Source organism: Mustelus asterias, chromosome 9, assembly GCF_964213995.1.
Source record: "Mustelus asterias chromosome 9, sMusAst1.hap1.1, whole genome shotgun sequence".
Classification (NCBI taxonomy): Eukaryota; Metazoa; Chordata; class Chondrichthyes; order Carcharhiniformes; family Triakidae; genus Mustelus; species Mustelus asterias.
In genome coordinates, this window is record NC_135809.1 from 44,046,224 (window position 1) to 44,073,810 (window position 27,587).

Sequence of the window (27,587 nt, forward strand, 5' to 3'; positions counted from 1 at the left end):
TTTTTCAATGTGCAAAATGCCTGCCCTATTTCCTTATGCAACAGTTACTGCAGTTCAATTCCTTAAATGTAAAGCATTTGGAGGCATTTTGTTGAGAAATGTAACAAGACACCCTATATTTTTTATTCTGACATCTCACCACACATTAATTGTTTTGCATTGCACTTCAGCTGCTCATTTGGTAGCTCATTTAGTATGATCCAGAGTTGGATTTTACTTTTTATGAAATTACTACCTCCTATAAATTTGCAGTAGGATTTCTGGACCCAAATATTACTTGTAGCAACCAAATTTGCATTCTTTTTGAGTTGGCAATATTCTGAATGAAAGGGACACCATGTTCATTTCAATTTTAATTAATTTCAAAGATTTTAATTTTAAAAGAATGTTCTAGCCAGTCTTTTATTTTTTATCAATTTGCTAATGCCATCATTGTCTTGTTGGAAAAGGTCATTGCTTCTCTGGCTTAAAAGTCCATGTGAGAAAAATGGCCCGTAACAAAAAAAGGTTTGTTGTGAAGGCAGTGTCCATTATATTTCTGAATTATTATTCAGTGTACATCAGACTTGCAGTTTATTGTTTGCGAGACAATAAGGGAAAATATTAACAAAAACAGTTTTGTAAATTTGTTGAAACAAAAAAGGAAAAAATGGTTTGAAAATTAAATGGTCTTTGAATATGCATAAGGTTAACAAACAATCTATATATATTACAGAGAAATGTATATTGCCATGTTTACTTTAAGCTTATACCTAAATTTGTAATTGTGGCACCTGACCATTAACAAGCACAAACTAATTGGAAAGTGAAGGCACCTTTTGTAATGCCAAATCATGCAATCCAAAAATAATGAAGATTAGAAAGAAAGAGAAAATGTTTCATCTATGTTTTGGAGATTTGGAACAGGTGTTGCATAAATAAATGTGATAAGAGTTGAGCAACCAAATTTCATTTCCAAAACTGTTAAATATTTGGAGTTGCTCCTGACATTTTGGCAGGATATATTTTTTTAAATCACGAACAAATTAAAGAAGCTTTGCCTTTAGTTTGATTTCAGCCTGATTAAATGTAGTTCAGGAGTAAACTTTCTGAATTTTGGCTGTTCTAGCATCTTATATGATTTTTAAAAATCTTGCTGGAGTAAAACAATGGACAAATGTTTTAAAAGGGTATTTTAATGCATGAATTTTACCACGCAAACATGAGTTATATTTTACCAAAGACAAGCATTCATATGTCAACAAATGTTACTTTCTACAATACCCAGGAGTAGAAACCTGACGTATACCACTCCAAATCAAAAGAAAAGATTACTGATCCTATTTAAATAATGGTTACAGGAATAAATACTTAGTGTGACAATTATATTTAACAATTCAGAATACCTTCTCTGCTGTTAAAATGTTGGTCCTTGCTTTCGAAAAACTCTTGAGAGGAAAGCCAGCAGGGTGTAAGTCCTGAACTGTACAACCCATTTATGGCTCAGTGGTTACCCTCCTCCACCAAAAGATTTATTCACTTATAAGTGAGAAAAATGAGCACACATTTGGATAAATTAGTCAAAAGCATCATTATGATCAATCCAGAAATGAATACCTCATTGATAATTCATCTTATTAAAGCTTGCGCTAGTTTACAGATAGTACTGAAGCTTTAATCAGAACTTAAAGGCAAATAGAGATAATTTGTTGCACTATGAACTGAGGATATTTGTGTATGTACACTACGGCAATTTTTTTTAATAGATGCGAGCCTGTGACATTCTTGCTATTCTGAAACAGGCTGGCAGGCAGAAAGTATTGGTGCACCTAACCTCAGTTAGTTGCTATACTTTCAATCAGTGCTAATTATACCAGCTAAAGGTGACGGCTTATGGTACAAGATTTGAGCAACATTATCACTTCTGACAATGCAAAATTAAGAAAAAATATATTAATTGAAGGACTTATAGCTGAATATATTGTTTTAATAAAGATTAATGTAAAAATAAAGGAACGTTTTAAAAATAACTTGTTCTTACTGTTGTTGGAAGCATCCGGAATTCACTCTGTGGTTACGCGTTTATTGGGAGTGCATGTACTTCTGAGTAATTCCCTTGTGTGAATCTAGAGAACTTCTTGATATTCTATTCAAATCATATTGTCACATAAAATAGAAATTTGTGAAATTTTCATTGTAACAATGTCGGTCCCAAGAAAGCAGGGGTACGTGAGCAACTCTTATATCACTTAGAGAAAAATCATGAGATTGGTTAACCTTGAGAGCACTGAAATTGTCCCAGTAAACTTCAAAATCTAAATTGTATTTTCTAATGTTCAAAAAAGGGAAGGGTACTTCTGTGAATATTTTGAATTGGTTTTAAACATTCCATAAGAAGCAGGGAACTTTTATGAAGCGTTTGCAGCAACTCTTTACACAATCAAAAATTTGATATAATTTCAAGGGTTAAAATACTTCTAGTTGTTTTTAAAGTGTCCATGGAGATGTGTACATTATACAAAATCACATTTTATCAACTGCCAAGTACAGGAATTCCTGTCGGTTTAAGCTTTGGTTATAAATATTGTGACTGTAGAAAATGCCTAAAGAGATGGAAAGAATGTATAATTTCCTCAAATTGTTTTTATTTGCTAATTGGCATGGTGTTGGTTGCCGGGACCAAATGATTTCTTAATGTCAATACTTGGAGAGTGAAGCTTGTATATACGACAAGGTTTGATCTGATTGCTACACCTTTTATTGAATATATATTTTTGATGATCTCTCAAGCTCTCTGAAAGAAAGCAGAAAGCATACATGCTGTAATACATATATTTAGAAGATTTTTTACTGTTAGTTAAATGGATGAGTAAAGGGAATTTTTAAATCTATTGGTAATTTTCCATGTGGCTGCTTTCTGCAATCCAGCATTGAGCTTTTAGAATTAATTTTAATTATCGTCAGAATTAGTGTAATTCATTTTGAGAAAGTGTTTAGAAGCGGTTTCATCTGAAGTACTATTAACTGTCAGGAGTGTCTATTATCTTTCTTTTCCTGTAAAAACCATAGTGGTTGGTCTGTCCAAAGTAGCAAATTTCATGTTGGAGAAGGAGAGGAAAATTCTGAATTCTCAGAACTCATTACTGTAAAATAATAAAGAAGGGTCTCTTTCTGAAAGAACTTGGGAAGACAAAATGCATCAGAAAGAAAATATATATGTAAATATTAAAATGTCATTGTCCTTCAAATCATCAGGCACTTGAAATCAGAATTCAGGAAATGTGCCCCTTTCCAGAAATAGCAAGCAGATTGAGAGGAATTGTTGACCGTGAAATAACACGGGTGAATATTTTAGATTGTAATTATTATAAAATTAATGTATTTACAACTTATTGAAGATAAACAGGAACAAAGAAAAGGATGATACACAAAGTTCATACCTAAAATGGTGTTCATTGCATATCAGCAATACATTTTTAGAGACACCACAGCTCATTATTTACATATTTGAATCGATTTTGACTGGAATTCAATGAAGTAAATCTCCGCCTTCTTACCATTGATATCCCATCACTAGGAATGAGAATATAAAGCTAAAGAAGGTTATAGGATAAAACTGTCATGGAAACACTGTTTTTCAGCAAAATAATACATTCGCAGATCCTGGATATATAACAATTTTCAAACACAGAAATGGCCATGTTTTTCATGTCCAAAACAGGAAATAGTTACTTAATTTTCCATGGGTTTGAAAGGCATATCAGTCAGTTCCAATGAACTTTCTGATATCAATTTATGTGAATCCTATTTTTAAAAAATAATTATGTTTTATGTATCGGCCTCCCTATATATTTTAATGCACTAGGAATTAATTATTTATATTAAAAAACAATTTCAATTCCCAAATATAGAAATTCTGTGTTATCTTAAAAAAAAAATTTAAATCATTGTAATGACAGGAAACTGAAATCAATTTTTAAAAATACAATATATTTGTTCTAACCCACATTTATGTGCAAGAAGTACTCTGACCTGGGATGGTTATTGCAAATGACAAATAATTTTTTTAAAAATGGATAAACTGCAATTTAAAATCTGGAGAAAACTATGACTTTATATCTTCTGAAATTAAATATGCAACTCTATTTTTAACCAAAGGCGGGTGATTGTATTTTTAAAAAATGTGTCTTTTGAATTTTTCGGAAGCTGTTGTTATGATGTAGCATGCAATTACGGAGCTGAGACGCAGCTCTCTTCAATCTATGGAAGAATAACCCATTTGAAGTTTGAATTTCCAAGCACCTTGAGATTTGACATGAATAATTCCGATCTTGGCATTTTTGGCATAGTCTGTTCAAAGGCTTTCAGACTATTTTGAAGCTCTGATCTGTGATTTCATTACTGTAAGCTTGCAAGCTAGAGCAGGAGAAGAATGTATCCCTTTCAATACAGAGTTTGAACAAACATGTGCCCCTCTTTCAGGTACTGCTTCCAGAGCCAGCAAGCTGCTGACTCTTTTTATGTTATTCACTCAAAAATTCCTTCAGTGAAACTAATTTAAAATTATATTTTTGCAGAAGTTTCTTTCTAGTTAAAGTTCATAGAATTATTTTACTAATCACTATCAATTAGAGCGGGAGGGGCAAAATATTTTTTTAAAATTTAACGTCAGGAAGTTTTCTATTGGTCAAAAGAAATGGCGAGATGTGACGCAAAGGATACTTGGCCAAGTAGAAACGTTGATCTGTGCCAAAGCAGACGTATCAAGAAATGTTGTTGCTAAGAGAGCTTGTGGAGGCCTTTTTTTGTGTTTTGTTATTGGCATAAACTAGTGAGAACACAAGCAATTTCCATTTTAGAGTGGGGCTTTGGTGGTCCATCTTCAAGGGAACAAGCAATGGTCAGAATAAAAAGACAGGTTAGTCAAAAAAAGAAATTCAGCAAGTGGCTCAGGTTTTTTTTCATTATTTAGGAGGCTATGGGTAGGTGCCACAGTCTCCTGTGTGGGTATGCAGGAGAGAAAGCCAGCAAACGTAATTGCGCTATCAGAGGTAGTGTTCAAAAATAAACCCCACCTTTTTTTAGATTCACAAGTCGACAAGTTGAACTTTTGACTTCCTTTGGTTGCAACATACTCAACAATAGAGCTATCCACATAAACTGTTCTTTTTCTAAATCCGTCAAAGCAGGGAGAGAGAGAGAGCGAGAGAGAGGAATTTTTTAAAGTTTGCCTTGGTCTTTCAGCAGCAGCAGGGGAAGGGTGGTGGGGGGGGGAATATGTACTGTGAACCTATGCTAGCAGCTTCTGGAACTTGAGCCAAAAGGGGCAGGAAGTTGTTTTACAATAGAGTTACAGTAATCTCCCATATGTTGATCATAAAAATATTATTTAAAAGGAAAAGAACACTTTCAGTTATGATGCCCAGTTGAAGGTATTATTTAAGTTTGCTTATGAAGCTCAGCTCAAGCTCCCAACAAATGCACTTAAAACTGCAACGTGACTTTTGGCACGATTCCTCAAGTTTGCTTGAGGATACTGTTGAGGGGGAGGGGATGGGCGGGGAGGGAAGCATGCTGCACAAGCAAAGTTTAAAAGCATACAGCAAAAAAAGGAGCTTTCGTGAAATCTTTTGGAAAATAGGTTTCAATATGCATTGTTCAGTTAGTCTAGGGGCATTTTGTGTGCAGTATTTAGAGCCAGGTTTGTTTTCTGTACGTTTTAATCTAACAGCAATCATGGCAGCTGTTTTTCTTCCAGCACAGCAGTTGCTGTCTCGCCCAAATGCTTATCAGCCTTTGACTCCATGCCAAGATAGTTGTAAGGGTCGAACAGTTTTAACTTGGTTGAGCAGCTGGTTTAAGAGCGGGGACATGAGAACAAAATTATTCAATTCAGCGTGGATTTATTTTTCAATATTCATTCTCAAAGCTAAGTAATGATTTGATGTCCTTTGATGTATAATCTGAGAAGACATTATTTTTCCAAATTGTGTTTTTTTAAGTAACACAGTCTCTTGCCATAGCTGACGATAAAGCTATAGAAGGTAAAAAGGTTAATTAGCAACACTGTACTAAGAACTGTATGTGTTTTAAACAGTAGGGAAATCAGTCTCATGCTGCATGTCTTAATTCATTACCTGGCTCAAAATAGTGTGTGTGTTTGGGGGAGGGGGGGCTGCAAGGAAGCAGAGAGTGCGCTGGCGCAGTGCGGTCCAGCTCAACCAGAGGATCGGTGGTGTCAGTCGCTGCACAATTCATGGCCGTGTGATGAAAGTAGCTAGCTCTCACACACGGGGCGGAGGGGGGTGGAAGAGCATGCCTCTATTTCATCATCAGCTCAGGCCTCTCGGTACTGCTCTGTCTTCCTTGATAGACAGTTGCAGTCACTCGTGAGAGGGCGACTATGCTTATGCTGCTTCTGTTCCTGTTGCAAGGGCCTCCCCCTCAGACAGCCTTTGCCAGACCAGAAGATTTCTTCACACGACAAACTGGATTTTTGTTTTTTGTTTCTGTATTGTGACTGGTTGGCACGAGATGAGGTTCACATTTTTATTTGAATGATTTTTTTTTCCTATTTGGCTTCCTGTGAAGTAATGTGATGGTTAGTGCAGCTGTAATGCTTTTTCTAAATGAATAAATTTTTCCTGATTTGAGTAGTGATTCTTTTTCTTGGTGTGCCTACCTAATCCTGCATGGGTTAGGGTGGTGCTTGCTTCAAAATATGAATGTATCTGCCACGCAAAGAAAAAGCTTGGTATTGAGAATGTACTGTGCATCTGCGTGTGAAAGGACAGCGTTAGATATGAATGTGCTAAAAGGCTGTGTGGAAGTGGCTGCACTTCTGGGTCCTCATTTTTTTCATATACTGATTGGGAGGGAACAGGGTGTGCAGCAGAGAGCTGTCTGGGACAGGTGCCAACTCCAGACAAAAGACATAAAATAGACTGAAAGAAAATGTTCAGTTCAGTACAAAAAGGATTATTGATGATATTGTGGAATGAAAGTAATAAATAATTTGAGTTAAGCCACGTTAGTTTCACTTTCAATTTAGAAGTAAGAAAGCAAAAAAAGAGCTGATTTAAAAAAAATACTTTCTCCTCACTGCAGGCATTTGGGTTGCGAAGGGTTTGGGGAGGGGGGGGGTCGCTTCTGCCCGTTGAATAATTCATAGGCTTGGTCGTGAGGCTGGACCAGCAATGTTATTAGCATGCATCAGACATGCTGTTTGTCTGTTTGCTAACATTCTTCATTCAAAGACTTGTTAACTACCAGACGAGTTCAACACGCTGGTTTTCAGCTACCCTTCGGCCTCCCATTGTCACCAGCATTGGCAACTGACTGGGGTGGTGGTAGGGAGGGGGTGGTGGTTGGTACGGATGGCAGAGAAAGCTTGCAGATGAAAACTGGAAGTGGTTGCTAAGTAGGGACCGCCTTCCATTACTCAGGCCTGTGAGTACTTGTAAAAATGGAGTTGACTGTTTTCTTGTCTGCTTTACAGGAAGGCAAGATACAAGGTGAATGCTTTTCTATGTCTACCCCTGCCGATTTGTGACACTTTTTTGAGGGTAAGTGTGTCTCTCTTTCTCGCTGTCTGTTTTTGCATGTGTCGTCCATTGCTCTTTGAATGATGTACTGTAATGATCAACTGAATTTTCAGCTTCTTGGACTAATACGAATACTTAGAGCCAACGAAGTTTTAATTTGAAAATGACTGCTGTCTCACTTTCTGACGATGGCAGCGGGTGCCGTAATTTCCATCTTTCTCTGTGCTTGGTTATGTTTGGTTCTCGTTTTTTTAACCAACATTTTCCAAGTACAGTTGACTTTGTTTTCCTTGTTTTGCTTTTTAAAACAGTTGTTTAATGCTGTGAAGTTTCAGTTTGTTGGCGAGAGAGGATTTGTTTCCCGACACTCTTATTTCAGAGTGCACATGTTCTAGGACAGGTGCCAGTCTTTCTTCCTGTGTTATAATGCAATGTCTCTGTTGGTTACCACCTTTTACTGGCTCATGAATTTGGGACAGCTTGAAAGAGCAGAGAAAATAAGAGATTCAGATTGCTTTTTGTGTTTGCTTTGGAGATTGTCTCAACTTCCAATAAATAATAAGGACTCAAACGTTTTTGTTTGGTATGAGGGTGAGTATTAAATATCAACGGTTAAAAGGGAATCGCGATCAGGGTTCTTTGTTTATTTCGCCATAAGTATTTTACAGTAAGTCCCCTTGTGCTGTAATGTTTCTACAAATTTATTATCACCATATGCCAATAATTCTTAGTAGATCATTGCCTATCCCTCTTCATTTGACCCTTTCTCGCAGTTTTTTTTGTTTAGTTTCAGTAGTAAATTTGGTCTATCTCTGTGCTTTGTTTATATGGATTGTATCGAATGAGCTTTTAGAGAAAGCCTGATGTTGTGTCATCCAATTTTGGCATCACACTATAAAGGAATTCTGCTGTTTGCATTTTATGGCGGGGGTTTGCGTGGGGGTGGGGGGATCTGCAAGCAACTTATTAACGTTTTTATTTTGTCATTTTCTTTCTGCTTTTCTGCTGTTGAATAGTTATTTCAGAAAAACGTAAAACGTTCCTGGAATATGCCAGAGTAGTGAAATAACCTTGTGTTTGAATCATTTGGGTTTCTTCCGCTTTTTTAATTAACCCTGTACTAGTCGATTCTCCTGATGGTAAAGCTTGTGGTACGGCTCCAGCATGTGCAGCTTACATTTAACTTTTTTCCTGTAGCTATTGGATTTTTAAAAATATATATTTAAACACTTACATTTTTTCAGTTACTTATATTTGTTTTAGAACACAGCATACTGATTTTTAAAAATGTTCTTGATGCATAAAAAGATGATTGAGATACCTTTTAAGTATAACCTATGCCATAGCGTGTGCCAGTTAGTTAATTACATAATATTTAGTTTAAATCTTTAATGTTTTAAAATCTGATACTGACCATTCCTTCTTCTCGAGCAAAAATAATAATCTAAATCTTCTTGAGTGGGAGTTACGTTGAGTTAGTCGGATCAGCCATACCTTGTGGTATTTTGTTCCTTCGTATTTATTTCCCCGCAGTCTTCCATTGTTTCCATGTATTGGGCACTTTTTACACTGGTGCATGGCCTTGTTTATGGGTATTTCCAAATGACTTCATATGGTCTAAGCATTCTTTTTATGCTTTAATCCAGTTGAGGATCCGAATGATTCAGGTCAGAATGAAAACTATTCTCAGATAAGTGATTATTCCCGCGTGGAGTTTGATCCTTAATGATCGGTATTTAAGAAAGACGGAATAAAACTTGGGTAGTAGTTTTTATTTAACCATTGCCACATCAGTTCTCGAGACAGATATTGTCTTTCAGAGATGTCTGTATTCTGTCGAGTGCAGCAGTAAACATGGCAGCTGTACCTTTTTACACCAAACCCTGCATGAATGAAAGATAGCACAACGAAATGAGTAAAATAATTTTAAAAAATTATTCGTTGTTGATTTTTTAAATCAATATATAAAAGATTATTTTCTGTGTGTACCTTTAAAAGTTCAATGTAATTGCATTGATGGCAGCTAGGCTGAAAGAACATTCTTTCTATGTGTCTGTGTGCGTGTGTGTTTGCCTGTCCAGCTCTCTGTGACAAATGTACTTGTATTGTTTTACTTTCGTTTATTTAATTACACTGCATTAAACCATTATATATTTTCATTAAAAATTACTTTGCATGTTGATGTCAGGTTTACTATGAGCAGATATTCATTACAGCTAATAGAAAACTCCTGATGGTCAGCAAATTAAACTAATCCACTCAAAATAGTCTGTTATTACACAAATATGTGACATGCCACAGAAAGCCATGTTGTGCTGGTTTAAGAAACTCAAATACTCCTATGTTATAGCTTTTTAATTCCAAAATATATTTTGTTTTTTGTAATCACTTTTTGGCAAATAATTATTTAAGTGCACAGTGCTTAACATTATCTTATTTGAATATAAAATATTGATTCCTTTAACAATCGTCTTCCCTGACCATTTAAATGTTGCATTTATATCTTCGTAGTCTGCTTGTTCTGAAACTTGTGTTTCCAATTTTGCATGATTCAATTTACTATTTTTAAATTAACTTTTGGTGGCATTTTTTGCTGATTTGCATTAATTAAAAAATGCAAAATGGTATTAACATTGTACACAGAGCATGAGTTCTTTATGCTTTAGTGTAGAAATGAAGAGATTGATCTGGCAAACCCGAATGCAAAGAAACCTCACAGTGAAACCTATGCCGTACATTTCTGATAATTCGTTTCATATAGCAATGTCTGCTGTAACAGGCCATCACTAATCATACCCAATCAAATCATTGACTCAAAAAAGAAAAGAAACAACAAAATTATTTGTATTTCTAGGAGCAGTTGTTACAAGAATGTGAGTTGATTTTTCTCCCCCTCAAAAGATGATTTTGGACCTCAGAGTGTGTAGCTAAGACAATTCATTCTTAAATGGAGGAATAAGAATACCATGGTTCTTGTTGCTAAGCTATTCCAGTACAGTCAGATCTCCCATTTTGATCCATTGTCTTAAATTGGAATGGGAGGCAGAGAAAATATTTTGCAGTAGCATGCAAGGTTCTTCTATGGCAACATGATTTAAGAGATTTTTTTCCTAAACCCATGACGGGTTAGCACCATCTTATTAAACTAGGAGAAATGCGTTATTCCAAAAAAAAAGAATGGATATTGAAAATCAGAACTAAGAAGATTTGAGTAGAACTATTAGTTGCCATCTGAAATAAATCTAACTAAAACACTTCAATTTTCCATTTTATAACTTGTTAATAACTAGAGTTGCAATGCAGACATCACCTTGTTCAACTAGTGGAGATCAATAATGATGGTGCACTGTGTGTTTGTGGATTAATATTCAGAGAGAAGCAGATTGTTAGCAGGGAATCTATTTGGTGGAGGGGTTGCAGTTGGGAAGTTTGGTTTTAAGACGCCAATTTTAATTATCACAGTGATAGGGGTGGGGGTGTGTGACTGAGTAAATTTTCAACTGACGCCAGCAATCATTTTGTAACATTAAAATATGCAACATTTTAGTGAAGAGCAGGAGTGAAACCAGCCATTACCAGATTGACGCTGCATTCAGCAAATGTTGAAACAAAATGGAAGTGAGGTGATTAAAACTAATTCAATAAACCTTTAAAAGTAGATAATAAACTAACTTAAATTAACAAAACTCTCCAAATATTTTCTCTAATTTTTAAAATAAAAATATTTATTATCAGTTTAATCCTGACCAGGGGTCACCAAATGACAATGTGACGGCATGTTAATGATCTGAACAAAATGGCCCACCACGTTGTACTGACCAAGAAAGATTATGCCATGCACACACTTAGAGACAGGATAGAGGAAAGAGAACACAAACTGTGTAATCTGTCAGACAAACACGTGATATTCAAGCAATCAAAGAGCCGCTTTATTACCGAAATTTGGGATTGAATGCGCCACAAAGATGCCATTTGTTTTTGGGCTGGGTTGTAAGGGGGAGGAGTTGACTGGATAATTTGTTTTTGTTAAATATACAATTCATAGTTAGATCCCAAATTCATGAAACAGGGGCAGGGGAGATAGGTAACAGACAGATGCTTGCGTTTTCCTTGCCAGTGCCTGCTGCATAATTGCTGCTGTACTTGTTCAGCAGTAACTAATTTTTGTATGAAGGAAATTAAATCAGACATTGTGAAACCCCATTTTATCAGTTTTATTAATCCAAAAATAACCTCAAATTTTGCTGGGAGCCATTAAACCAACATTTGAACCTAGAACCAGGATGCACGGTAAGAAAGTGAGGGAAAATGTAGATTTAGTTTCCAGGTTACTTTGTTAAATTGTGCTGGAAACAGAATTTTTTTATATGAATAACTTTTTGTGTATTTATGTATGTATTCCTGGATACACCAATTATTGTAACTTATGTTTTTCAAAAAATCTTTTAAAATGTGTTATTTCAAATAAATTCAATCATCGAACTTGAGGCTGAAATGTACAGCTATTTAATTTTTTCTGGATTTGCCCATTCAGAGCAGTGGACTTAATATGTCACTTAATATGTTTTTAGTATGTTGGTTGAGAGATAAATGTTGTCCGAGACAGCAGCAGGATTCCCTGCTGTTCTTTGATTCGTGGCATTAGTGCTCACCTGATCAGATAGACAGGGCAGGGCCTGATTTTCACCTCTCACCTGAAAGATGGAATGTTTGACCACACAGCAGGGCTGTTAGCCCGAGATTATGTGCTCAAGTCCTGGAGTGGGACTAGAACCTACAAGTTGCCGACTCAGAATTAATATGCTACGACAGAACTAAGCTGACAAATAAATACAAAGAAAAAGGGAGAGCTTTTAAGAATATACCTATTTTTCTGTATGGCTATGTTATTTCACTCATTATGTAAATATTTCGTTAATTCAAAGTTGCCATTTTCAAATTGTGAATTTCGAATCTAGCTATTAGATCTCCTGTATCATTTTGAACAGTAGGTTAATTCACATTACTGGATATTTTGAATTTTTTGGACAAATACAACTTTAAAAGGACACAAGAAAATAGTTCTTATTGTTTTTATTGTTTTCAAGGCAAATTCAATATAGTTAAATATGTAACCATGGGATATCACTGGATGGAAATGGGCAACAGTGGATTGGCCAGCTGTTATGCGCTCTGCTGTATTTTTTTTACATTGATTTTAATATAAAGGCAAATTCGGCAGAGTATATAATCGGAGGTCAATCCATTGCAGGCCAGTTGATAAAAGTTTAAATTTATCCCTACTTGCTTGAAGTGTTTAGAAGGTACTTTCCTTGCCTTGGAGAGGCTGAAACATTGGTATGTCGCATTGTAAAAGTATAATAATACCTTTGCAAAATGATGACAGTGTTTTCAAGCATATTACTGACAGATGTCACAGTTTATTTCTGAACCATTTTCCAACAAATATATGCACCTTACATTACTTTAGGTAAGTAGGGGGGTGGGGCGGGGAAAGACTGATTGGTGGTTAAATTCAGTTTTTATTTTTCAGACCAAAGTTTTGTTGTTTTGGTTCCCTGCAAATATTTTATTTTAAGGATCAACCGAAAAATCTTAGATTCAAAGTACCTATAGGCAAATTTCAAGGACTTTTGTTTTGATGCTGTTAACTTATTTACAGCATTTGAAAATTTACCTGGTAGCCATTAAATAATCTTAGCACACATTTTGCAATCTGTCTCTAAAATATTGAGGAATGTACTCTAACCATGCTGAGTGGATGGTTTCTCAGTTAAAGAACAGATTCAAACTATACGAAGAGTCTATGGACTCGAGATGTTAACTCTGTTTCTCTCTTGGTTGATAGTGGCAGACCTGCTGAGTTTTTCCAGCGTCCTCTGTTCTTGTTTCAGATTCCAGCATCCAAAGTATTTGGCTTATTTTAGTACTTAAATTCAAGCTATTAGCAGTATGTGATAGAAATTCTGCTGATTTTCCACCATGGTGATAGAAATTCTGCTGATTTTCCACCATGGCTTCAGTGAAAAATCTAGGAAAATAACACTTTCTCCAGTATTCCCATATCTGAAATTAAGTTATGGCAGGAGATCAGGAGAACCCCTGCAAAACTTCCAGGTTTATAATTTTGCCATTTTAAACAACATATTGTAAGTCTCTGCACATGCACAGACAATCTTCTCTGTAGCTTGTTCCTCTGCGATGCAGGAGCCAGTAATATTTAACATTTTTTTAAGTTTGGCATTTAATGCAGATCGCTATGTGTTGCTATCAGATTCAAATTCAATTTTAACATTTTGGTTAATTCAGTGAATAGCTGAAATAAAACTGTGTGGGTAATTTTCATTTAACCCATCAGGCAGAAACTGACAGGGTCAGATTAGCTTTCTCCTTACACTCCACCCAATTTTACTCTATGTTGGTGTGAAGAGTGTGGCTGATTTTATCTCATCAGTTTCCCACCAGTCAATGTACGTTAAAATTATCCTTTGTGCATGTGTGTATTCCTTTTAACCCATTTCTTTGATCTAGCTTTCGGTCTCCCTCCCTGCCATGGCATGCATTTTCCTTTTGCTTATATTTCTTTACACTACAGACATGAAATAAATGCAGGTTATTGTTGCTCATTCAATACTTTTAGAAATAGCATTTATTTAGAAATTAGTGTGTTGCTGCCATGTCACCTGGGGTTTATATGAAACCACTGACTTTATACTATTTGAATTAACAGTAAATGAATCTGTATAAATGAAGCACTCTAAAAATAATGTAATTATATCTATCAATGAAATATTACTTGTTTTGTTTTCATCTTAGTATTTTTGTCCAAAGTTAATGTGTTTTTGAATGAAGAGCATTCTGTGTTTTGCACCAACTCTACATCATGTTATATTCAAATAAAATAGTTTTAAGGTTTAGGAATTTTTCCACAGAAATTTTTTTTTTTAAAGGAGTAATTTCAGATCTCAATTTGCACGAGTGTTTTCATTTTAATTAAAATGGAAAAGAAACAAATTCTGCGAAACCTTACAGAATATTTTTCACTTTGCTATTGGAATTTTAACTCTTGTGGTCTCCTTCTGCAAGCCCATACTCATCCTAGAAAAATACAAAAGGAATAGTAATATCTGAAAGGGAAATACATAGCTTTTTACAGTCTCAGGAGATTTTGAATGATGAGTTTATAATGCTAACTAAGCCCTAGACTGGTTCATGGTCTATATTACATAAGGTATAGTGTATTTATAGCATAGAACATTAACATTATAAAGTGCAATTACTTGAATGCACTGTTGTACATTATGTACTATAGTAAATACTATAAACACTGTATGTAAAGTTATAGCATTGAATATAGCAGTGTGACTTGTTTTGTCATTATACAGTGCCTTTATTATATAGCATATGATATATTGCATTTGCACTGTGTAAATGAGTGCATAATATATTTATAATCACATTGGATAGTATAAGTAATTGTAAACTCGATCTATACATAGACTTCAAGCAGTATATTGCTAGTATTTTCATACTTTCCTCTTGCTCTTCTAAAGATATTGATTTTTACTGGGGTGTATTTCCATGAACTTTGGCTGCCCTTCTGTTCCCAATCATAAGAGGTACAGATTACCACTTAGACTCTGTAAACAGGACTCATATTATCCCTTGTTGTTGCTAGCTTTTATGGTGCAGTTTCACTTCTTAAGATTTTTTTCTTGTTTTGAAGTAAGATTATGATTTCAGGCCATGGCTACTCTGATGGCGACAGTTACATGGAGGAAATGTTGCACCTCGAATAGAAACCTCCCAAGTGACATCGGCAGCTTATGTTACCACCAGAATCCTTTAATTGTGTTGTTGGACTGGTTCTTTACTCTTAATCATTTGATATTTTGCAGGTTTAGATCACCTGTTAGGTATTGTGATTTTAATGTAAGATGCCGGCTGCTGTTTTTGCTTGTTGTGCTGTGATCGATTACATGCTGGTTTAGTTATTCTGGGCCTTTCAGCATTCCTACCAAGGCACTAACCTCATCTGTGAGAATTAGATTTCCCTGCCTAAGAATTATGCTTAAAAACCTGAGTGTGCATAATATTTGAAGCACTTCTTTCAGCTTCTCTTGTTAAAAGATTATAGTTTTAAGATGGGGTTTTCACTATTGCCTTGATTGCAATAGCAACAGGTTGACACTTTTCTCATGTTTTGATACTCCAGTGAGGGAAAGTATTAAACACTTCAACTCCCCACAACCAGACGGGTCATAAGTGGCAGAAGGTGTAGAGGGCGTATGAGGAAGAACTTCTTTTATGCAGAGAATGGTGGTTGTCTGGAATTCGCTGCCCAAGTTGGTGGTGGAGGCAGAACTCTTAAAAAGTACCTGGATCTGCACCTTAAGTGCTGTAAACTACAGGGCTATGGGCGGGGTGCAGGAAGGTGGGATTAGAAAGGGCACCTGGGTGTCATCAGGCTGGCATGGACAAGATGGACTAAATGGCCTCCTTCTGTGCTGTACCTTTTCTATGGTTCTATAAAGAAAGAGGTACATACAAAAATGGGAATGAGAAAAAAGAATATACAGATATCATTTGGCTGTCCCCATATGAGTGTTGCAACTTGCCATTTTTAGCCATGTTTATATTTTTTCCATAAGGCATTATCTCAGATTAAAAACCTCACAGCCAGGATTTATGGAGCAGTGTCAACCAAGTTGAATAGTTAGTGCACGGCCTCAAAAATGACCTTTTCAAGAACTACCAGTCAGATCAACTTATAAGTGCCTTTCTTGGCAGCAAATGTATTTTTTTTAACTTTAATTACTGCTGTTTGAATATAATATACATTTCATGCATTTTTCACAACTGCAGTTCAAAAATATAAATTGTTATGAACATTTGTTTTGTCCTACTGTAGTGGACCAGGCCAACCTCTTTGAATTATGCTATAATCACATGACAGGATGGAAGGTGTACAGAGGGTTGGTGATGGAATGACTCGATTGCCATCTATTGATTCCTGCAAGACTAGTTTAACATCATTGCCAGTACAGCTGGTGTCCTCTATATTTCATATTGTAGCTCACTGGGTTTCTCATCAAATAGCATGTTTTATGCTAATGTTAATTAAGATGGAAAGAATAATGATAGCTACTTTCTAGAGAAGCAAGAAGAGCAAAAAATTAGAAATGTGTTCTTTGAAAACTTTTCTTTATCAAACAAATGATGTACTTAACTTTCCGAGGACTAATAGATTATCTTGGGTGATTGGGTAACCATGATGTGGAGATGCCAGCGTTGGACTGGGGTAAACACAGTAAGAAGTCTCACAACACCAGGTTAAAATCCAACAGGTTTATTTGGTAGCACAAGCCACTAGCTTTCGGAGCACTGCCCCTTCATCAGGTGAGTGGGAGTTCTGTTCACAAACAGGGCATATATAGACACAAACTCAATTTACAAAATAATGGTTGGAATGCAAGTCTTTACAGGTAATTAAGTCTTAAAGGTACAGACAATGTGAGTGGAGAGAGCGTTAAGCACAGGTTAAAGAGATGTGTTATAAGATATGTTTCAGGCTGTCTCGGTACTGTGGTCTGATTGAACAAACTAAACAGGATGACAGTTAAAATGATGCTCACAAGCTTAAAAGTGAGGAAAAGCATAAAATAGTCAATGAAATAATCAATGGAATGAAATCTCACTAACTGTCCTGGTTGGAGACAATACACATCTCTTTAACCTGTGCTTAACCCTCTCTCCACTCACATTGTCTGTACCTTTAAGACTTGATTACATGTCAAGACTCGCATTCCAACCATTATTTTGTAAATTGAGTTTGTGTCTTTATATGCCCTGTTTGTGAACAGAACTCCCACTCACCTGATGAAGGGGCAGCGCTCTGAAAGCTAGTGGCTTGTGCTACCAAATAAATCTGTTGGACTTTAACCTGGTGTTGTGAGACTTCTTACTGTGACTGGGTAACATCAGAGCTCTCCACTCACACTATCCATTAGTCATAGGGTTGACTTTGCAACAGCAAAATAACCTGACCACTTGTGTAAAAAACCTGAGAATGTTTAACAGTACATTGCTGAGTGGACTGAAACTCACATTTGGTGGGAGTGGACAAAGGAAGGAGAGCAATGATATGCTTTATGCAGCGTTTCTCCTATTCTTAATATTTTTAACTATTTTCTGGATGATAAGGCAAACATATAGCAAGATACCCATAATTTGCAATTACTGAAAGAAAATAGATTCACACATTCAACAAATGTGCTGATCTTATTTTAAAATCAACTTTTGCTCAAAAACTGAGCTCCCATTTAAGTAGATTTTTTTACAATTAGCCTGAATAATTTTTTGATATCTTTCAAGATTATAGAGTTTGTGTATGATAAATCTGAAAGATTTCCATGGTGGCGAGAGGGAGAGAGTTACCATGAATTGTTGAGATAAGTTGGCTGTTATAAATCTGGTATATTTGATCTTTGAAAAGGGACATCTTCTGGAAATAGAGCTTTTGCATTTAGAAGTGGTAGCATTTTGCTGCTTCACTCCAGCTTTATCACGGCTCTAGTTTATTGTGTTTGTGACTGCAGCAGGTAATTTCAGTGGTAAAGCTGTTATGTAAAAGCACATATGAAATAGCATTTTTAATTGCAGCAACAAGAGGTAAAGATATGTTTCAGGCTGTCTAGGTACTGTGGTCTGATTGAACAAACTAAACAGGATGACAATTGAAATGATGCTCACAAGCTTAAAAGTGAGGAAAAGCATAAAATAGTCAATGAAATAATCAATGGAATGAATTTCTTCTGATGTTCAACAAGGGAAAACTGAGCAACATGACATCCTCAAAATAATTCAGGCAAATTCAGTGGTAAAAATGTTCAACTTTGGCATAGACATACAACTGGAATTAGTGAATTGGTTGTCTGTTATTCAAACCTATAATTTTCCCTTCTATTGATGTCAGTAGAAAGGTAAATCGAGTGAGGTGTAGCAGATGATGAGCAGATGATCCACTACCATTCATTTTATGCCCCCACTAAAGTTGAAGATTTTGCCCAATTACTTAATTGTACAGAAGTCCTAGCTGGTCCTTAAAAGAAATAGATCCCCAGTGCTAAATGGTAATTATCAAGAGAGAAACTAGTAGGAGATCTGTGAGGCACTGTCAGTTATTATTAGGAATGCAGTAGGCACTGGAAGGCAAGTATTAATGGATTGGAAGCAGGCTAATTGGTGACAAACCTTGAAAGCACAGGAAAGTACAGTCCCTTTCGTCTTTTCCATCTAAAAGTATGGAATCAACGATCAGGATCAAATTTGAAAACAAACTTTGGAACAGAAACCTAGTTAACAGAGATGACCATACAGCCAGCAGGGGAAGATTCTGTTGGATCAACCTGTTCAACAGCTTTGAGAAAATCACAACGTAAGTGGATTGTGGAATGTCCCATCATGTGGTGCACCTTGTCACCCAAAAGGCTTTTGATAATGCTCTATGTGAAAGTCTATTAATTAAACTCAGGGTTGTGGAGATTTAGGGCAAACCTTCAGAATTGATAAAAAAACAAGCTGAACTGAAGGAAACAGCAAATACTCATTAGTGGAGTTATGTCAAAGTGGGAAGAAATAGAGAGTGGTGTATCACAGGATTCAGTGTTATGACCACCACAATTTCTATATCTATAATTGACCTAGTTTCAAGAATAATACAATTTGGCAAAATTCAAGGATTATCCCAACTAGGAGGGGTAGTGGAATTGGAGGAGGCAGCTAAGAAACTACAAAGTTTGAATTTAACAAGATTTGAATGTGAATAGAGTAATAACTGATTAAGTTTAATGCAGACAAGTATTATAGATAGGAAGAAAATACATTGACTTCCAAGTAATGTTGAAATAGCTAAGGCAGAAGCTGAAAAAGACTTAGGCGACTTAGAGTTGACTCCAAATATGTCCCAACAATGGAGGGTAATAATCAACAAAACCAGTAGTATGTTGAATTACATTGTCAAGACAGTAGAATACAAGTCGGTGCAGTTGATGATCAAATGATATAATGCTATAATCCACACCATTAATACTGTATTCAGCTGTGGTTGCCAAAAATTGAGAGAAATTGAATTTATATGTCCTTTAACCAAATGAACAGACCACTAATGTTTTGTTTGTTGTTTCGTGATGTCTTCTATAGGTCAGTACATTGGTGAGATTTCAGAACTTTTTTTTTTGTTTCCAAGGTCAAAGAAAAATGAGTGTTCAAAGTACATAAGATCTTAAGGATCAGATCATTGAAGGATGAGTCTGGACACCTGAAGGACAAATTCCATCCCAGGTAATGGAAGCACTATACCAAAATGAGACCTTATGTAAGAGTGCACACTGCCATGGCTTTTCTTACCATGGACCTCACAGTGGTTTTAAACAGAAGTGATCAAATTTACTGATGATTATTTTTGATGTTTTGCATTAACAGCACTGTTTACTCTGTGAAATGATTGAATAAACATTTCACATCTAAAAATAGTAATAAAATTAAAAAGTGCAGACAAATTCAAATTGTCTGGTGTTTGATGATAAGCACAAAATGCTGCTCCCTGTGCATCAAGATTGTAATTTGATTTCTTCTCCCTTTTCTAATCTAAGTGCTTTGCTCTCAATCGCCAGAATATGAAAAATGTAGAGATCTTATGAATGCAATCACTTTCTTCTTAACTAGCATTGGGGTTGTGGCAACATGAATAAAGGTTGAATGTTATCAAATACCCCATGATTGATCAATTGATTTGCTGTCAATATAGCGAGAGTGACCAGAGTGCACACTTGTAACATGGATGTTCAGACCCTGTTTTGTCCATTGTGTTGAATGAATATTATTGTGGTAACAACTGAACTTGTATTTTGGCCTTTATTTTAACTGAAAATTTTCTGTACTGTTTAGAGTTAAAAATAAATCCTAAAGTCAATAGTTAATTTGTATCAATTGTTTGATGAACAGAAATTCTGTAATGTAGTTTACAAAGGCTAACCACATAGTCCGCTGTACCTGGCAGTACCATAGCAGGTTTGTCTGCTTAAAACAATATTATAATTTAAAAATAGGAAATTGTTATGGAAGAAATATTAACTTTAGATATTGTGAGATCAACAATATTAAATTTGAAACAAAAAGTATCTTCATTTTAACTTTTGGATACATACTGAGGCCTATTTTTAGGATATTTAATTAAAAAATAAATCTTTTCACATAGAGGAACCTGATCTGCAGTATCACACTTGGGGTTTCACATATCTTTCTGAAGATAATAGCACTCGGATTTTACCAGAAGGTCCTAATTGTTTACAAAAACAATAATACATGTATACTTAGGATACCTGTGGTTTAATGACCTTGCTTATTTAATCATTAATAGGGAAAATGCTTTGTTATCATGCAAATCTATTCTGGAAGCATTGCTTTTCTGACTCCTTAACTTATTAAGCCAAATTGTAATATTGGGGCAAGAAACTGCTATATGTGATAAATGCAGAAATATATGGGATTTGTCACAGCTTGTTAGCTTGAGCCATGTTGTTTTCCCTAATCATTAATGGAGAGAACTTTGGTTACCCTCGTAATCAAATCACCTGTTACAGTTTTACAAAATCTGAATAATATGTCCCTTTGAGGTGCTAACTAGGATTCCAGGTCAGTTGGAGGGATCGATAAGGTCAGCAGTGAAATCAGGTGTTTGCGATCCCTGAATTGCGAGGGCAAGGCTCAAGTCATGCACAAGAATCATCTGATTCTTCAGCTGCATTACAATCTTTAAATTACTTTTCTATCTAGTGTTTATAAAGTAAACTGGAATTTTTTAAAGTTTCAAGTTTGGCCATGTTGCTGATTCTGGGTGTGGTTATGTACCTTATACATATGAGATAAATAAACCATGGATATTGTTCATAATGACAAGGTGTGACTTCCGGCTCACTGGTAGCAGTAAAAAAGCAAATGCTGGAAATACTCAGCAGGTCTGGCAGCATCTGTGATAAGAAAAACTGAGTTAAAGTTTTGAGCCATTGACCTTCTGTCAGAACTGTCTTGTCCATTTCTGAGAGACACTGCCAGATATGCTGAGTACTTTCAGAACTTTCTGTTTTTAGCTTCTTGCGCATCCACAGTATTTTGCTTTTGTATTTTCTTTTTTGGTAGCATCCTTGCCTTTGATTCCAAAATTAATGGTTAAAGCCCCAATCCTAGCAGACACTCCCATGCAGTACTGAGGCAGAATAGTTATAATTTTGATGCGATTAAACCCAAGTCAACTCTGACTAGAAAAGCTGGGAAGTTCATCTGGCGACTTGGCCAACACTTATCTTCAACCAATGTCACTGAGATGGTTTATTCATTATTTATCTCAAAGCTGTTAGTGGGACCTTGCTGTATGCAAATTGGCTGCCATGATTTTCCTATATTATAATAGTGACTGGACTTCAAATGTTTGTCATAGGATGTCCCATTGTGTTTCGCAACCAGAGGTTGTGAAATTATTTTCAACCATTTTCTGGTGACATCATTACCTCTTTAACAAACATTTCTGGTGATTATGAATAGTTTTTAGCCTTTTCTTGTTGCCTTTTGGGAGTTACATAGTAACATACATAGAAAATAGAAGAGCAGTAGGCCATTTGGCCCTTTGAGCCTGCTCCAACATTCATTTTGATCATGGCTGATCATTAAATTCAATATCCTGATCCTGTCTTTGCCCCATATTCCTTGATCCCTTTAGCCCCAAGAGCTATATCTAATTTCTTCTTGAAATCACAAGGTTTTGGCCTCAACTACTTTTTGTAGTAGTGAATTCTACAAATTCACCACTCTCTGGGTGAAGAAATTTTTCTTCAGCTCAGTCCTAAAAGTTTATCCCTTATCCTCAAACTATCACCCCTAGATCTGGACTCCCTCACCATTCTTTCTAAATCTAATCCTATTAGAATTTTGTAAGTTTCTATGGGTTCTCCTCTTTCACGCTTCTAAACTCCAATGAATTATCACATGATGATGAGAGCTAGGCTCAGTAAAGCAAAGTGTGATGTTCAGTGAAAGGAATCTAGGAGCTTTCACAACAACAAAGGTAATCTGTAGTTAATTATCAGGAAGTCATTTGTCCATTTCGTAATAGCTACCTACGATGGATTATAAAGCGAGGGTTTCAAATGTCATATATCACATTCAGATCGATTATTATTGGCGACTGAACTTTGAGAAAGTATCATAAACATAGATATTATAAATACAGTTCACTTTATAAAATGTTTTATTTTTATCTCCAGCTCTTAATGTACATAATTAAGGATCAAAAGTTTCTCTAAGTAAGAACCATACTGGTAATACAATCAATGGAGCTGATACATGGCAACATTTGCATTATGAAGATAAATGAATGTGAATTTATCAGGAAATAAGTTGCAGTTAAATGTCATGGTAGTACTTAACATGTGGAAAATTGCTCAGTAAATGGCAGAACGCTTAAGTGTATTGATAGGCAAAGGGATCTGGGTGTACAGGTACACAGGCCACTGAAAGTGACAATGTAGGTAGAGAAGGTAGTCAAGAAGGCATACGGCATGCTTGCCTTCATCAGCCGGGGCATTGAGTTTAAAAATTGGCAAGTCATGTTGCAGCTTTATAGAACCTTTGTTCGGCCGCACTTGGAATATAGTAATGGAAGATGTTGTTGGCGGTGTTGTCAAGTGGCGCTTAGACAGCAATAACCTGCTCACTAATTCAAGAGATGAGCTGAGACTGACTGCCCTTGACATAGAGGTAATAGGCAAGTGTGGCATCAAGGAGCCCTGGCAAAATTGAAGTCTATAGGAATCAGAGAAAACATTCCACTGGTCGGAGTCATAATTAGCACAAAAGAAGATGGTTGTGGTTGTTGGAGACTAAACATCTCAACCTTAGTTCATCAGTACAGGAGTTCCTCAGGGTAGTTTCTTTGGTCCACCCATACTCAACTGCTTCATCAATGATCTTCCCTCCATCATGAGGTCAGAGATGGGGATGTTTGCTAATGACTGCACAGATGTTCAACATCATTCGTGACTCCTTAGATACTGAACCAGTTCGTACCTGCATGCAGGAAGACCTGGACAACATTCAGGCCTGGCGGATAAGTGGCAAGTAACATTCACACCACACTCAAGTGACAGACAATGACCATCTCCAACAAGAAAAAATCTAGCCATCTCTTCTTGACATTCAACAAAATTACCATCAAGATCTTGAGGATCATCACTGACCAGCTATACAAATACTTGGCTACAAGAGCATATTAATGCTGGGAATTTTGTGGCGAATAAATTACCTCCTGACTCCCTAAAGCCTGTTCGCAAGGCACAAATCAGGAGTGTGATGGAATACTGGCTACGTGCACAGATGAATGCAGCTCTAGCAGCGTTAAAGAAGCTTGTACCATCCAGGACAAAGCAACCTGCGTGATTGACACCATACTCATCATTCTCTCCACTGTTTTAGAGGTGAATATCCATTTACCGAATTAGGCAGCAGAAGGCATTCTGATTATGCACAACTATTTTATTGTGATGCAATTGTTCAGTACAAACACTGGGTTTCCACTCTTCCCTTCTGGATCCTCTCCCTGTCAAGAAGCAGCACCAACAGGAGAAAAACCAACTCTTAAAAGTATGAGCTTCAATGATCATCACCTGCTCTCAATTCACTCTAAAGCAAGACCTGGTTTATTCTTAAAGGGACCTACATTTATAACATTGTCATCCATCACCAGTGCAATTTCAAAGCAGTCTGTACTACATACAAGACGCACTGCGGCCACTTACCAAGCTTCCTTCAATAGCACCTTCCAAACCCATGACCTAGGAGCTAGAAGGACAAGGGCAGGAGATGCATTGGAACACCACTACCTACAAGTTCCCCTTCAAACCACGCACCATTCTGACTTGGAAGCATATCGCCATTTACTCACTGTCTCCGGATCAAAAACCTGGATCAGTACTGTGAGTGTACCTACATCAGATGGACTGGAACGATTCAGGAACGCAGCTCACTACCATCTTCTCGACAGCAAATTAGGGCAACAAATGCTGGTCTTGCCAGCGATACTCACATTCCATGAAAGAAACAATAGAATACTGATACTAGCAAAAAAGAATTCTGAGACCTTAGTTGATTGTTGAAAAGATCATTAAACAACAAAGTTTTTTTTGTCATATGGATTTGTTTCTTATGCTGTGGAAAATAAGTCTGGATTCCTGATTCTGATAATTATCAAAGACCTCTGCTACAAAGTAACTGTGTCATTATAGGGTGAGATCAGAGTCAGACGTAGCTGTGACCATCCCTATAACTCATTGCTGTATCCCAAATTTTAGCTCCTTACACACTCCTGATTTCCTTGTCTCCTCTATATTTTGCCATTCATTTCACTGTCTAGGCCCCATGCTCTGGAATTCCTTCTTTGAGCCTCTCAGCCTTTATACTTCACTTCCTCCTTTTAAGATGTTCCTTAATGTCTACCCTTTTAGCCAAACCTTTGGTCACTTTTCCTCATATCTCCTTATGTGGCTTGATGTCACATTTTGTCTGATAACACTCTTGTGGTTATTTTACTACATTTAAGGTGCTCTCGGTGCTGTTACATCCACACAGAAAAAAAAATTCCTAAACTGTTTTTTAATTTCTCTAATTCATTAATCTGTCTAAGGACATATGTCACGTTAGAACTTGCCATGACTTCATTCATCTATGATATCATGGCTCTTTTCCTTCACAAACCAAGCTGGCTATACTGCAGTAAAAGATATAGAATTATACCACATCAGTGAATAGTATTCATACTATTGATCTAATCACATAGCTTTCTTCATTGGATCCTGCTTTGTGGCATTGAATCTGTTGGCATCTAATATTAACTGACAAAGGACGGCATTCTTCAGTCTCGTCCATACCCACCCCACAGCCAACGAGAATGGAGAATTTGGCGCTTAGCCAAAAATCCATTCACTGCAGCGGCACCGGAGAATCCCAGCCACGGATGAGGGTGAAAGCTATCAGTATAATATGTGATGTGACTTCTCAAAACAAAACTCATTTCAATTTGTTTTAGGTTCGACACCTTAAAAAATTAATTTCAAAAGAATTACATAACCTATGTAACTTTATGAAAACAACCTGCTTAAATGATGCACTGCCACCACCTTTAGCGGAAGTTAACATAAATCTAATGGCTTCCTCCTTTTGCATGTCTTCATTCAACTTTTAAATTAAAACAAAGCAAATAACTCATTTTATGAAGGTCATCCAGACTCGAAAAGCTGGCTCTAATCTCTCCCTACAGATGCTGTCAGACCTGCTGGGATTTTCCAGCATTTTCTGTTTTTGTTTCAGATTTCAGCATCTGCAGTATTTTGCTTTTATTTTTGCTTTTAACTCATTTTGAATTTCTGGTATTCCTTCAATATCTATCAAAATTTATTTTTCATATCTAATTGGCCGTAACCTTTCCTTTGTTTAACTAAATAAGAAAAGTCCAGAATGTGAAACTGCTGCGTATTTCCTTATTAATTCTTACCAACTGATTGGTTGAAACTAGAGTATCACCCAGGTCTTTTTTCACCAAGAAAAAAAATGTGTTGGCTATTGCATCCCATAGCAGAACTGTTCCCCAACTGAAAAAACAGATACTCTGGCCTCCATCAATGCCAATCTATTACTGGTTTCCAAGCGAAATCTGGAGAAACTAACCCTTTAGATGTTTCCCTGTATAGCATTTTTCAACAAGAGCACCATTGAATTAACATTTGAAGACTCAAGAATGCTTACACTCCATGGAACCAGTTTTAGACTGCATGTTGCAAAACATCCTAAGACAACTAATTCTGAAAAGGTGTAATCAGTGGAACCGCAGGAGTGCTTTTGCCTCTATCCTTGCTAACCCCAGTATAATCTGTTCACTTTAAAAAAACTGGGTGAAAGCTAATTCAAGACAGAAGTTGAGTAGAACTATTCAATAAAGATAATCCAAATTCACAGAATGTTCTTTAAAATGCCCAATGAAGGTAACATTTCAATACATTGGGTGTAGCAAGCCTTCATTGTTTCAGGGGAGTCTTGCATGTTATCACCAATTGTTACTTTGTAATTTTATTAATTTTACTATTTTTCATATGTGAATTGTGACATTTTTCAGTGTCAGTGCTGGTTACTAATTTCAGAAGGAGGGCTGCCTGAGATAGTGTACCCCACTATGAGAAAAAATAGGCCAATAAGTGAGAGCTGAGATAAATGGAATAAGTATTTGAAGCGTAAGCAATTGTCTCTTTAAAAACATTGGAAATGGAGTCTAGAATAAGGAGATACTGGCTGAAATTCTCCAGCTGTTCATGCCTGCCGCTGCTGCCAGCGAGGACGGCGAATTTGGCGCTCAGTCAAATCCCCGTTCACTGCAATGAGACCAGAGAATCCCGTTGGCGTGAACAGCTGGAGAATCCCACCCACTGCATAAACTGGATAGAAAGAAATAACAAAAGCCAAAAATAGCAACAAATCATACTTAAACTTGTGTTAAGCATCAGGTTGTTTATGCCAGTAATAAGAGAGGCAGAAAAAAATTACTGGCTCTAAAATTAATTTTTAATTATTCAAATGAGATTTTAAAAATTGTAGATCAATTGGAGCTGCAGGAGAAAAGGTGGAACTGGGAAAAGAACAATCTTGCGAGTTAAAAAAGATGGTTGGTTGGGAGTGAAACTAAGAATCAAAAGAATTGAGTAATGAATGGAATTTGAACCCCAATTCAATTTTTCTATATTCCCATTTCTTCCTGTTTAGGAAGATCTCTTCATGAAATGGCTATGCTGACATTCAGGCCTGGGAGTTTCATACATACAGGGGTCAATGCTAATGGGAGGTCATATAATACATTACCTGAGAATTTTTTAAAAATCACTGAACGTGGGCATCACTAGCAGGGCCAACATTTATTGCCCATGCCTAATTGCTAGGCCATTTCAGAGGGTATGTAAGAGTCAACCA

At 36.3% G+C, this 27,587-nt stretch overlaps 1 long non-coding RNA gene across 1 annotated transcript in view; it reads left to right on the forward strand.

Moving 5' to 3' along the window:
* Window positions 1-7,474: 7,474 nt before the first annotated feature.
* The window catches only part of LOC144498655 (uncharacterized), an 82,111-nt gene continuing 61,998 nt past the window's right edge, over window positions 7,475-27,587 (forward strand). The window contains exons 1-2 of the long non-coding RNA XR_013498741.1: window positions 7,475-7,544; window positions 19,771-19,865. This is a non-coding gene — a long non-coding RNA (uncharacterized LOC144498655). The remainder of the gene's footprint in view (window positions 7,545-19,770; window positions 19,866-27,587) is intronic.